The sequence below is a fragment of the Bufo bufo genome, chromosome 10 (genome assembly GCF_905171765.1).
Source record: "Bufo bufo chromosome 10, aBufBuf1.1, whole genome shotgun sequence".
Taxonomy (NCBI): domain Eukaryota; kingdom Metazoa; phylum Chordata; class Amphibia; order Anura; family Bufonidae; genus Bufo; species Bufo bufo.
In genome coordinates this window covers 146,286,867-146,300,685 of record NC_053398.1, presented here as the reverse complement: position 1 = coordinate 146,300,685, position 13,819 = coordinate 146,286,867, and the positions used below count along the sequence as shown (strand labels likewise).

At 46.0% G+C, this 13,819-nt stretch overlaps 1 protein-coding gene across 1 annotated transcript in view; it reads right to left on the bottom strand.

Annotated features, from left to right (window-relative positions):
- The window catches only part of ATP2C2 (ATPase secretory pathway Ca2+ transporting 2), a 65,383-nt gene that overhangs the window by 50,409 nt on the left and 1,155 nt on the right, over nucleotides 1-13,819 (bottom strand).

The window sequence follows — 13,819 nt, the reverse complement described above, 5'->3', positions numbered from 1 at the left end:
TGATTATAAGGTAAGAAGATATAGGAGTATCATATGGTGGAGGGGGGTACAGGGTGCCAGGATAAAGGCTGGTCATAGACAAGGGGTACAGGGTGCCAGGATAAAGGGTGGTCATAGGCAGTGGGTACAGGGTGCCAGGATAAAGGCTGGTCATAGACAAGGGGTACAGGGTGCCAGGATAAAGGGTGGTCATAGGCAGGGGGTACAGGGTGCCAGGATAAAGGCTGGTCATAGGCAGGGGGTACAGGGTGCCAGGATAAAGGCTGGTCATAGGCAGGGGGTACAGGGTGCCAGGATAAAGGCTGGTCATAGGCAGGGGGTACAGGGTGCCAGGATAAAGGCTGGTCATAGGCAGAGGGTACAGGGTGCCAGGATAAAGGCTGGTCATAGACAAGGGGTACAGGGTGCCAGGATAAAGGCTGGTCATAGGCAGGGGGTACAGGGTGCCAGGATAAAGGCTGGTCATAGGCAGGGGGTACAGGGTGCCAGGATAAAGGCTGGTCATAGGCAGGGGAACAGGGTGCCAGGATAAAGGCTGGTCATAGACAAGGGGTACAGGGTGCCAGGATAAAGGCTGGTCATAGGCAGGGGGTACAGGGTGCCAGGATAAAGGCTGGTCATAGGCAGGGGAACAGGGTGCCAGGATAAAGGCTGGTCATAGGCAGGGGGTACAGGGTGCCAGGATGAAGGCTGGTCATAGGCAGGGGGTACAGGGTGCCAGGATGAAGGCTGGTCATAGGCAGGGGGTACAGGGTGCCAGGATAAAGGCTGGTCATAGGCAGGGGGTACAGGGTGCCAGGATAAAGGCTGGTCATAGGCAGGGGGTACAGGGTGCCAGGATAAAGGCTGGTCATAGGCAGGGGGTACAGGGTGCCAGGATGAAGGCTGGTCATAGGCAGGGGGTACAAGGTGCCAGGATGAAGGCTGGTCATAGACAAGGGGTACAGGGTGCCAGAATAAAGGCTGGTCATAGGCAGGGGGTACAGGGTGCCAGGATAAAGGCTGGTCATAGGCAGGGGGTACAGGGTGCCAGGATAAAGGCTGGTCATAGGCAGGGGGTACAGGGTGCCAGGATAAAGGCTGGTCATAGGCAGGGGGTACAGGGTGCCAGGATAAAGGCTGGTCATAGGCAGGGGGTACAGGGTGCCAGGATAAAGGCTGGTCATAGGCAGGGGGTACAGGGTGCCAGGAGAATGGCTGGTCATAGGCAGGGGGTACAGGGTGCCAGGATAAAGGCTGGTCATAGGCAGGGGGTACAGGGTGCCAGGATAAAGGCTGGTCACAGGCCAGGGGTACAGGGTGCCAGGATAAAGGCTAGTCATAGGCAGGGGGTACAGGGTGCCAGGATAAAGGCTGGTCACAGGCCAGGGGTACAGGGTGCCAGGATAAAGGCTAGTCATAGGCAGGGGGTACAGGGTGCCAGGATAAAGGCTGGTCATAGGCAGGGGAACAGGGTGCCAGGATAAAGGCTGGTCATAGGCAGGGGTACAGGGTGCCAGGATAAAGGCTGGTCACAGGCCAGGGGTACAGGGTGCCAGGATAAAGGCTGGTCATAGGCAGGGGGTACAGGGTGCCAGGATAAAGGCTGGTCACAGGCCAGGGGTACAGGGTGCCAGGATAAAGGCTAGTCATAGGCAGGGGGTACAGGGTGCCAGGATAAAGGCTGGTCATAGGCAGGGGGTACAGGGTGCCAGGATAAAGGCTGGTCATAGGCAGGGGAACAGGGTGCCAGGATAAAGGCTGGTCATAGACAAGGTGTACAGGGTGCCAGGATAAAGGCTGGTCATAGACAAGGGTGCCAGGATAAAGGCTGGTCATAGACAAGGGGTACAGGGTGCCAGGATAAAGGCTGGTCACCGGCCAGGGGTACAGGGTGCCAGGATAAAGGCTGGTCACAGACAAGGGGTACAGGGTGCCAGGATAAAGGCTGGTCACAGGCCAGGGGTACAGGGTGCCAGGATAAAGGCTGGTCATAGGCAGGGGAACAGGGTGCCAGGATAAAGGCTGGTCATAGGCAGGGGAACAGGGTGCCAGGATAAAGGCTGGTCATAGGCAGGGGGTACAGGGTGCCAGGATAAAGGCTGGTCACAGAGAAGGGGTACAGGGTGCCAGGATAAAGGCTGGTCACAGGCCAGGGGTACAGGGTGCCAGGATAAAGGCTGGTCATAGGCAGGGGAACAGGGTGCCAGGATAAAGGCTGGTCACAGGCCAGGGGTACAGGGTGCCAGGATGAAGGCTGGTCATAGGCAGGGGGTACAGGGTGCCAGGATAAAGGCTGGTCATAGGCAGGGGGTACAGGGTGCAGTATATTTGATAGAAGATATTTGTGTGAGTGATGGCGAGGCTGGCGTACGATGCATGTCCGAGTGGCGGGCACTTCATTACTATACATCAAGCTCTTTTGTCTTCCTCTGATTCTAATGTAAAAGGTATTTGCACATGAGGTAAATCAGAGGGAGAGGGAAAGGCACGCGAGATGTGCAAACAGCGTAAAGCACCAGAACCTGCTAAATAACTGGTTGTCCGAGATTCTACGGTATTATTATCAACTGTACGAGGAAGTGATGGAAGAAAAGATAACACGAGACGGGTCGTCTCCAGGGAAGAATGGGGGCAGATAGATCCAGGGTCTTAAAGACCCAGCGGTGGCATAAGGGGAAACCTGGACAGGCTGGTGTGAGACCAGGAATATCGGATCTGGATGGAGGGGTACAGGGTGCCAGGATAAAGGCTGGTCACAGACAAGGGGTACAGGGTGCCAGGATAAAGGCTGGTCATAGGCCAGGGGTACAGGGTGCCAGGATAAAGGCTGGTCACAGGCCAGGGGTACAGGGTGCCAGGATAAAGGCTGGTCACAGACAAGGGGTACAGGGTGCCAGGATAAAGGCTGGTCACCGGCCAGGGGTACAGGGTGCCAGGATAAAGGCTGGTCATAGACAAGGTGTACAGGGTGCCAGGATAAAGGCTGGTCATAGACAAGGGTGCCAGGATAAAGGCTGGTCATAGACAAGGGGTACAGGGTGCCAGGATAAAGGCTGGTCACAGGCCAGGGGTACAGGGTGCCAGGATAAAGGCTGGTCACAGACAAGGGGTACAGGGTGCCAGGATAAAGACTGGTCACAGGCCAGGGGTACAGGGTGCCAGGATAAAGGCTGGTCATAGGCCAGGGGTACAGGGTGCCAGGATGAAGGCTGGTCATAGGCAGGGGGTACAGGGTGCCAGGATAAAGGATGGTCACAGGCCAGGGGTACAGGGTGCCAGGATGAAGGCTGGTCATAGGCAGGGGGTACAGGGTGCCAGGATAAAGGCTGGTCATAGACAAGGGGTACAGGGTGCCAGGATAAAGGCTGGTCACAGGCCAGGGGTACAGGGTGCCAGGATAAAGGCTGGTCACAGGCCAGGGGTACAGGGTGCCAGGATAAAGGCTGGTCATAGACAAGGGGTACAGGGTGCCAGACTAAATGTCAGTGATAGGTCAGGGGTATAGGTCAGTATAATGTTTGGTCATAGGCCACAAGGATAAAAGCCGGATATTGGATAGGGATATATAATGGCAAGGTTAAAGGTGGTCCCAGGGTGGTCCTAGGATACAGGCTGGGGAGTATGGGGTAGAAGGACACGGGTGCGGCGCTCTATTTGGTTCCCTTCTTGGTCCATTCCCACAGAACTCAATGTTTGCACTTCACAAGAAGAGGACAGAAGAAACCATTGTTCTGGGAGATGATGCCGATTCTCATAAACTGACGCCCACAAGTCAAACAGAACGCACAACCCAGAAGGTGTGAGGCCGAGATGACAGCGCCGACTCCGGCTGCACTAATGCACCGCCCCCCCCCCTGACAATCGCCTTTGAACACGGCGCTAACTGCACATGAAAGCCCTTGCTTACAGTGGAACCATCTGATGTCAGGAGGGCACACGTGATAGAAGGACGCTGCCCACTATGGCGTACAATCTTTGTGCGGTTTTACTGCCATCGTTTGTGCCATCATGGAGGGGGGGGGGCTGCAGACATATGATTATTTTTTGTGATTTTTTGCGAAAAGCAATGATTTATGGTTCCTTGTTTGATCACTGCGCACATTTACAATGATCAATGAATGGCCGGCAATTATCATCTACTGTACAGATCACAATGTAGCAGAAACCAGATAACAGACGGCGGCCGCCCTTCACGGCCGTCAGCAGCGACCTCCCTGTCCCTCGACACCCGATTAAAACGCTGTTTTTCTTTTGTTAATCCGAGGCTCCATTCCAGAGTTATGATACTTTTTCTTAATATGCAAATTAGGCCTTTGGTGCAATGAGGGCGTCACCCTTGCTCTTGCTGCACCCAAGCTCCGCTCATTTCTGCCCTGGCTGCTTTGAAGGAAAGGGCCAGGCAGTAGTAAAGCTGCGAGGAAGGGGCGGACGACAGAAATGAGTGGAGTTTGGGTGCAGAAAGAGCACTGGTGACGCCCTCATTGCACCAAAGACCTAACTTGCATATTAAGACTCCGGAAGGGATCAACAAAAGAAAAACTGTGCTTTAATCAGGTGAACCACAGCCGGGGGTCCACGCAGAGAGACAGGGAGGTCGCTGCCGACAGAATCCCTTGAAGAACAGGTTTATCTGGAGAAGAAGGAGATGGGGGAGGGGGTCTGGACTCCACAATGGCTGATACTTTGTGACAACAATCACTAGAAACTGGGAATTAGGGACAATAGTCACCGACCCTGGAATTAAAAGCGCGGTTGTCAGGGACTCGTGACACCTGAGCCCAGGGTGCAGGAAGTGAGAGGGTTAAGTGTACATGATCAATGGCTCCCTCATAGTAACCAGTAATTACAGGTAACGCTATACGCAGCTAAGCAATGGCGAGGACCGGAACGGAAACGTTATCCATGCCACTGAGCGCGGAGATGGGAAACCTCAGCCAACTGCTGGGCGGGGGGCGCTTGTGAGCGGCGCTACACGATGTCCCACCGCGTTCCTAGTGATGTCACCGATAGATCACGGCGACTGCAGGACATGTCACGGGTCCGCAGATTATACTTCTGCATCCGGAGACGCATCGCTGCTTGTTCCCTGCTGGAAGTCTGCAGCCCCTCTGTACCCAGCGCTGGGACCACCGGACGCGGCTTCCCCAGCGATCTGAGGGGGACGCGGCTGCCGGTCACATTTCCTAATTCTCCACCAGAAGTACACGGTGCAGATGACAGACTCCCACAGACATGACAGCTACCCACTGACCGCTGGGCAGCCTCTCACACAGAGACACGAGGCACACGACGCCTCCAAACCCACCAGGTGACAGGACAAGGACATCCAACCAAACCCAACCCAGTGACCCGACCTACTCCCCACAGACTCTGGACAGGATGAGAATCACAGCGCGCTCGCCTGGCAGACTGGCATCAGAGTTGTGCCCGCTATCAGGTGTAGCATTGGTGGAACTACAACCCCCAGCATTTGGATCTGACGGAAGATGCTGGGAGTTGGCTGTTTCACAAGCACTCGTGCAGTCTGAGCGGCTGGCGGGGTCAGGCGAGTATGAGGCGACTAATGGCCGATAAAAGCTGGAAGACGACGATTAAGACCCCAGATTTCTGTGGATGAGAGGAACAGGTGTAACCACGCCATGACTTCTGGGGTGCCCCCCGCCTCTGAGCAACAGGTAAAGCACTGACATTCAGGGCTCCAGTAGAGACGGCGTGGCCCCTGTAATAACCCGTGAGGACCCCCCCTCACAGTGCACAGCGAGGTCCCAGAACCACGGCTTCCCAATGTACAGGGTACCAATAGAGGGCAACAGCTGGCAAACTGGGAAGCCGGGTCTAGGTTTTCCTGCAAGGCTGAGTCTCTTGGCTTGGGAAACGTGAACTATCAGAAGGCGGTTCATTCACAAAGGGCTGATGAACTATCTCCTGGAAGTGATGATGTGGCCCCACAGAGCCCTGGTCTCAGCATCACCCCGCCTGTCTGGGATGACATGAAGAGACAAGGATCTGAGCAAGCCTACATCCACGGACGACCTGTGCTTAGATCTCAGTGTGTATGTGCGCCTAGGAGGGGTGATGCCGTATACAGGTGTATATTATATATATATATACTGTACACTGTATTTTTTGCTTTATAAGACACACTTTTTCCTCCAAAAGTGGGGGGGGAAATTGCTGTGCGTCTTATAGAGCGAACACTTGTGAGCGCTTCCGTTATGGAAGCGTTTACTAGTATGCATTAGGTGCTGGGAGCGGGGAGTGAAGCGCTGCGAGCGCTTCCGGAACTCATCCCTCCCTGGTCTTTCTTCCTCCTTGGGGCCAGCGCTGCACTGTCCAGACCCTGTACAGCATCAGGACGTAGTGCACACAGTCAGGGCCGGAGAAGACATGGGAGAAAGAGGTTTTGATTGGGGGGGGGGGGGGGGGGGGAGTCCGACAATGAGGGCTGATCTGAGGTCTGATGGGGGTCTGACAATGAGGGCAGATCTGAGGTCTGATGGGGGTCTGACATTGAGGGCTGATCTGGGGTCTGACAATGAGCGCTGATCTGAGGTCTGATGGAGGTCTGACAATGAGCGCTGATCTGAGGTCTGATGGGGGTCTGACAATGAGCGCTGATCTGAGGTCTGATGGAGGTCTGACAATGAGCGCTGATCTGAGGTCTGATGGGGGTCTGACAATGAGCGCTGATCTGAGGTCTGATGAGGGTCTGACATTGAGGGCTGATCTGGGGTCTGACAATGAGGGCTAATCTGAGGTCTGATGGGGGTCTGACATTGAGGGCTGATCTGGGGTCTGATGGGGGTCTGACATTGAGGGCTGATCTGGGGTCTGATGGGGGTCTGACATTGAGGGCTGATCTGGGGTCTGACAATGAGCGCTGATCTGAGGTCTGATGGAGGTCTGACAATGAGCGCTGATCTGAGGTCTGATGGGGGTCTGACAATGAGCGCTGATCTGAGGTCTGATGAGGGTCTGACATTGAGGGCTGATCTGGGGTCCGACAATGAGGGCTGATCTGAGGTCTGATGGGGGTCTGACATTGAGGGCTGATCTGGGGTCTGATGGGGGTCTGACATTGAGGGCTGATCTGGGGTCTGACAATGAGGGCTAATCTGAGGTCTGATGGGGGTCTGACAATGAGGGCTGATCTGGGGTCTGCCATGGAGGGCTGATATGGTGGTCTGATCCGATGTCCTGATATTTATGGGGGGCTGATCTGAGAATCTGATATGAGGTCTGATGAATTTTTTTTTTCTTATTTTCCTCCTCTAAATCCTGGGTTGCGTCTTATCATCGGGTGCATCTTATAAAGCAGAAAAAAAGTGACATATGTGTGTGTGTCTAGGAGGGCTGATACTGTATACAGATGTGTATATATATATATATATATATATATATATATATATATATACAGTCTTGTGAAAAAATTAGGACACCCTTTGAAAGCATGTGGTTTTTTGTAACATTTTTAATAAATGGTTATTTCATCTCCGTTTCAACAATACAGAGAGATTAAAGTAATCCGACTAAACAAAGAAAACTGAAGAAAAGTCTTTTCAAGATCTTCTGTAAATGTCTTTCTACAAAAATGCCTATTCTAACTGAGGAAAAAGATAGGACACCCTTGCCCCTAATAGCGAGTGTTACCTCCTTTGGCTGAAATAACTGCAGTGAGACGGTTCTTGTAGCCATCTACCAGTCTTCGACATCGGTCTGAGGAAATTTTACCCCACTCCTCAATGCAGAACTTTTTCAGCTGTGAGATGTTTGAGGGGTTTCTTGCACGTACAGCCCTTTTCAAGTCACCCCACAGCATCTCAATGGGATTCAAATCTGGACTTTGACTTGGCCATTCCAGGACTCTCCATTTCTTCTTTTTCAGCCAATCTTTGGTTGATTTACTAGTATGTTTTGGGTCATTGTCATGTTGCATGGTCCAGTTCTGCTTCAGCTTTAATTTTCTAACTGATGGTCTCACATGTTCTTCAAGCACCTTCTGATACACAGTAGAATTCATCGTGGATTCTATGATGGTGAGCTGACCAGGTCCTGCTGCAGCAAAGCAGCCCCAAACCATGACACTTCCACCTCCATGCTTCACAGTTGGTATGAGGTTCTTTTCTTGGAATGCTGTGTTTGGTTTACGCCAAACATGTCCTCTGCTGTTGTGTCCAAATAATTCAATTTTGGACTCATCTGTCCAAAGAACATTATTCCAGAAGTCCTGGTCTTTGTCAACTTTATCGCTGGCAAATGTCAGTCTGGCCTCGATGTTTCTCTTGGAAAGCAAAGGTTTCCTCCTTGCACACCTCCCATGCAAGTTAAACTTGTACAGTCTCTTTCTGATTGTAGAGGCATGTACTTCTACATCAACAGTAGCCAGAGCCTGCTGTAGTTCTCGAGATGACACTTTAGGGTTTTTGGATACCTCTTTTAGCATCTTGCGGTCTGCTCTTGGGGTGAACTTGCTGGGGCGACCAGTCCTGGGCATGTTGGCAGTTGTTTTGAAAGCCCTCCACTTGTAGACTATCTTCCGGACAGTGGAATGGCTGATTTCAAAATCTTTTGAGATCTTTTTAAATCCCTTCCCAGACTCATAGGCTGCTACAGTCTTTTTTCTGAAGTCCTCTGACAGCTCTTTTGCTCTCACCATGGTGCTCACTCTCACTTCAACAGTCAGGAGCACACCAAACTAAATGTCTGAGGTTTAAATAGGGCAAGCCTCATTCAACATGCAGAGTAACGATCTACTAATTATGTGCACCTGGTGTGATATACCTGTGTGAGATCTGAGCCAATTTAAGAGGGAATACATGTGAGGGTGTCCTATCTTTTTCCTCAGTTAGAATAGGCATTTTTGTAGAATGACATTTACAGAAGATCTTGAAAAGACTTTTCTTCAGTTTTCTTTGTTTAGTTGGATTACTTTAATCTCTCTGTATTGTTGAAACGGAGATGAAATAACCATTTATTAAAAATGTTACAAAAAACCACATGCTTTCAAAGGGTGTCCTAATTTTTTCACATGACTGTATATATACACACATATGTGTGTGAGTGTATGTACCTAGAAGGGCTGATGCTGGAGGTGAAGGCACTCACAGCACATTCTGATTGGATTTACATTTCTTTTGTCTTCATTGATAGAAATAATCTATTAACTCTTCTATTTCTGAAAGCTTCTTGCTGTGCAGCATTTTCCCGCACCTGCCTAAGACTTTTGCACAGTACTCTATCTATATGAATATATAGCTCACTTCAATGAATCACTACATGTAACCTCCCCGTATACAATGTATCACTGTTATATCTCTATATGTAACCTCCCCGTATACAATGTATCACTGTTATATCTCTATATGTAACCTCCCCGTATACAATGTATCACTGTTATATCTCTATATGTAACCTCACCGTATACAATGTATCACTGTTATATCTCTATATGTAACCTCCCCGTATACAATGTATCACTGTTATATCTCTGTATGTAACCTCCCCGTATACAATGTATCACTGTTATATCTATATGTAACCTCCCCGTATACAATGTATCACTGTTATATCTATATGTAACCTCACTGTATACAATGTATCACTGTTATATCTCTATATGTAACCTCCCCGTATACAATGTATCACTGTTATATCTCTGTATGTATCCTCCCCGTATACAATGTATCACTGTTATATCTCTATATGTAACCTCCCCGTATACAATGTATCACTGTTATATCTCTATATGTAACCTCCCCGTATACAATGTATCACTGTTATATCTCTATATGTAACCTCCCCGTATACAATGTATCACTGTTATATCTCTATATGTAACCTCCCCGTATACAATGTATCACTGTTATATCTCTATATGTAACCTCCCCGTATACAATGTATCACTGTTATATCTCTATATGTAACCTCACCGTATACAATGTATCACTGTTATATCTCTATATGTAACCTCCCCGTATACAATGTATCACTGTTATATCCCTGTATCTAACCTCTCACCGTATACAATGTATCACTGTTATATCCCATATGTAACCTCACTGTATACAATGTATCACTGTTATATCTCTATATGTAACCTCCCCGTATACAATGTATCACTGTTATATCCCATATGTAACCTCCCCGTATACAATGTATCACTGCTATATCTCTATATGTAACCTCACTGTATACAATGTATCACTGTTATATCTCTATATGTAACCTCACCGTATACAATGTATCACTGTTATATCCCATATGTAACCTCCCCGTATACAATGTATCACTGTTATATCTCTATATCTAACCTCTCACCGTATACAATGTATCACTGTTATATCTCTGTATGTAACCTCCCCGTATACAATGTATCACTGTTATATCTCTGTATGTAACCTCCCCGTATACAATGTATCACTGTTATATCTCTGTATGTAACCTCCCCGTATACAATGTATCACTGTTATATCTCTATATGTAACCTCCCCGTATACAATGTATCACTGTTATATCTCTGTATGTAACCTCCCCGTATACAATGTATCACTGTTATATCTCTGTATGTAACCTCCCCGTATACAATGTATCACTGCTATATCTCTGTATGTAACCTCCCCGTATACAATGTATCACTGTTATATCTCTATATGTAACCTCCCCGTATACAATGTATCACTGTTATATCTCTATATGTAACCTCCCCGTATACAATGTATCACTGTTATATCTCTATATGTAACCTCCCCGTATACAATGTATCACTGTTATATCCCATATGTAACCTCCCCGTATACAATGTATCACTGTTATATCTCTGTATGTAACCTCCCCGTATACAATGTATCACTGTTATATCTCTGTATGTAACCTCCCCGTATACAATGTATCACTGTTATATCCCTGTATCTAACCTCTCACCGTATACAATGTATCACTGTTATATCTCTATATGTAACCTCACTGTATACAATGTATCACTGTTATATCTCTATATGTAACCTCCCCGTATACAATGTATCACTGTTATATCACTACATGTAACCTCCCCGTATACAATGTATCACTGTTATATCTCTATATGTAACCTCCCCGTATACAATGTATCACTGTTATATCTCTATATGTAACCTCCCCGTATACAAAGTATCACTGCTATATCTCTATATGTAACCTCCCCGTATACAATGTATCACTGTTATATCTCTATATGTAACCTCCCCGTATACAATGTATCACTGTTATATCCCATATGTAACCTCCCCGTATACAATGTATCACTGTTATATCTCTATATGTAACCTCCCCGTATACAATGTATCACTGTTATATCTCTATATGTAACCTCACCGTATACAATGTATCACTGTTATATCTCTATATGTAACCTCACCGTATACAATGTATCACTGTTATATCTCTATATGTAACCTCACCGTATACAATGTATCACTGTTATATCTCTATATGTAACCTCCCCGTATACAATGTATCACTGTTATATCTATATGTAACCTCCCCGTATACAATGTATCACTGTTATATATCTATATGTAACCTCACCGTATACAATGTATCACTGTTATATCTCTATATGTAACCTCCCCGTATACAATGTATCACTGTTATATCTATATGTAACCTCCCCGTATACAATGTATCACTGTTATATATCTATATGTATCCTCACCGTATACAATGTATCACTGTTATATCTCTATATGTAACCTCCCCGTATACAATGTATCACTGTTATATCTCTGTATGTAACCTCCCCGTATACAATGTATCACTGTTATATCTCTATATGTATCCTCCCCGTATACAATGTATCACTGTTATATCTCTATATGTAACCTCCCCGTATACAATGTATCACTGTTATATCCCATATGTAACCTCCCCGTATACAATGTATCACTGTTATATCTCTATATGTAACCTCCCCATATACAATGTATCACTGTTATATCTCTATATGTAACCTCACCGTATACAATGTATCACTGTTATATCTGTAACCTCCCCGTATACAATGTATCACTGTTATATATCTATATGTAACCTCACTGAATACAATGTATCACTGTTATATCTCTATATGTAACCTCCCCGTATACAATGTATCACTGTTATATCTCTATATGTAACCTCCCCGTATACAATGTATCACTGTTATATCTCTATATGTAACCTCCCCGTATACAATGTATCACTGTTATATCTCTGTATGTAACCTCCCCGTATACAATGTATCACTGTTATATCTATATGTAACCTCCCCGTATACAATGTATCACTGTTATATCTATATGTAACCTCACTGTATACAATGTATCACTGTTATATCTATATGTAACCTCCCCGTATACAATGTATCACTGTTATATCCCATATGTAACCTCACCGTATACAATGTATCACTGTTATATCTCTGTATGTAACCTCCCCGTATACAATGTATCACTGTTATATCTATATGTAACCTCCCCGTATACAATGTATCACTGTTATATCTATATGTAACCTCACTGTATACAATGTATCACTGTTATATCTATATGTAACCTCCCCGTATACAATGTATCACTGTTATATCCCATATGTAACCTCACCGTATACAATGTATCACTGTTATATCTCTATATGTAACCTCCCCGTATACAATGTATCACTGTTATATCTATATGTAACCTCACTGTATACAATGTATCACTGTTATATCTATATGTAACCTCCCCGTATACAATGTATCACTGTTATATCTCTATATGTAACCTCCCCGTATACAATGTATCACTGTTATATCTCTATATGTAACCTCCCCGTATACAATGTATCACTGTTATATCTCTATATGTAACCTCACTGTATACAATGTATCACTGTTATATCTCTATATGTAACCTCCCCGTATACAATGTATCACTGTTATATCTCTGTATGTAACCTCACCATATACAATGTATCACTGTTATATCTCTATATGTAACCTCCCCGTATACAATGTATCACTGTTATATCTCTATATGTAACCTCACCGTATACAATGTATCACTGTTATATCTCTATATGTAACCTCACCGTATACAATGTATCACTGTTATATCTCTATATGTAACCTCACCGTATACAATGTATCACTGTTATATCTCTATATGTAACCTCACCGTATACAATGTATCACTGTTATATCTCTATATGTAACCTCCCCGTATACAATGTATCACTGTTATATCTCTGTATGTAACCTCCCCGTATACAATGTATCACTGTTATATCTATATGTAACCTCCCCGTATACAATGTATCACTGTTATATCTATATGTAACCTCACTGTATACAATGTATCACTGTTATATCTCTATATGTAACCTCCCCGTATACAATGTATCACTGTTATATCTCTGTATGTATCCTCCCCGTATACAATGTATCACTGTTATATCTCTATATGTAACCTCCCCGTATACAATGTATCACTGTTATATCTCTATATGTAACCTCCCCGTATACAATGTATCACTGTTATATCTCTATATGTAACCTCCCCGTATACAATGTATCACTGTTATATCTCTATATGTAACCTCCCCGTATACAATGTATCACTGTTATATCTCTATATGTAACCTCCCCGTATACAATGTATCACTGCTATATCTCTATATGTAACCTCACCGTATACAATGTATCACTGTTATATCTCTATATGTAACCTCACCGTATACAATGTATCACTGTTATATCTCTATATGTAACCTCACCGTATACAATGTATCACTGTTATATCTCTATATGTAACCTCCCCGTATACAATGTATCACTGTTATATCT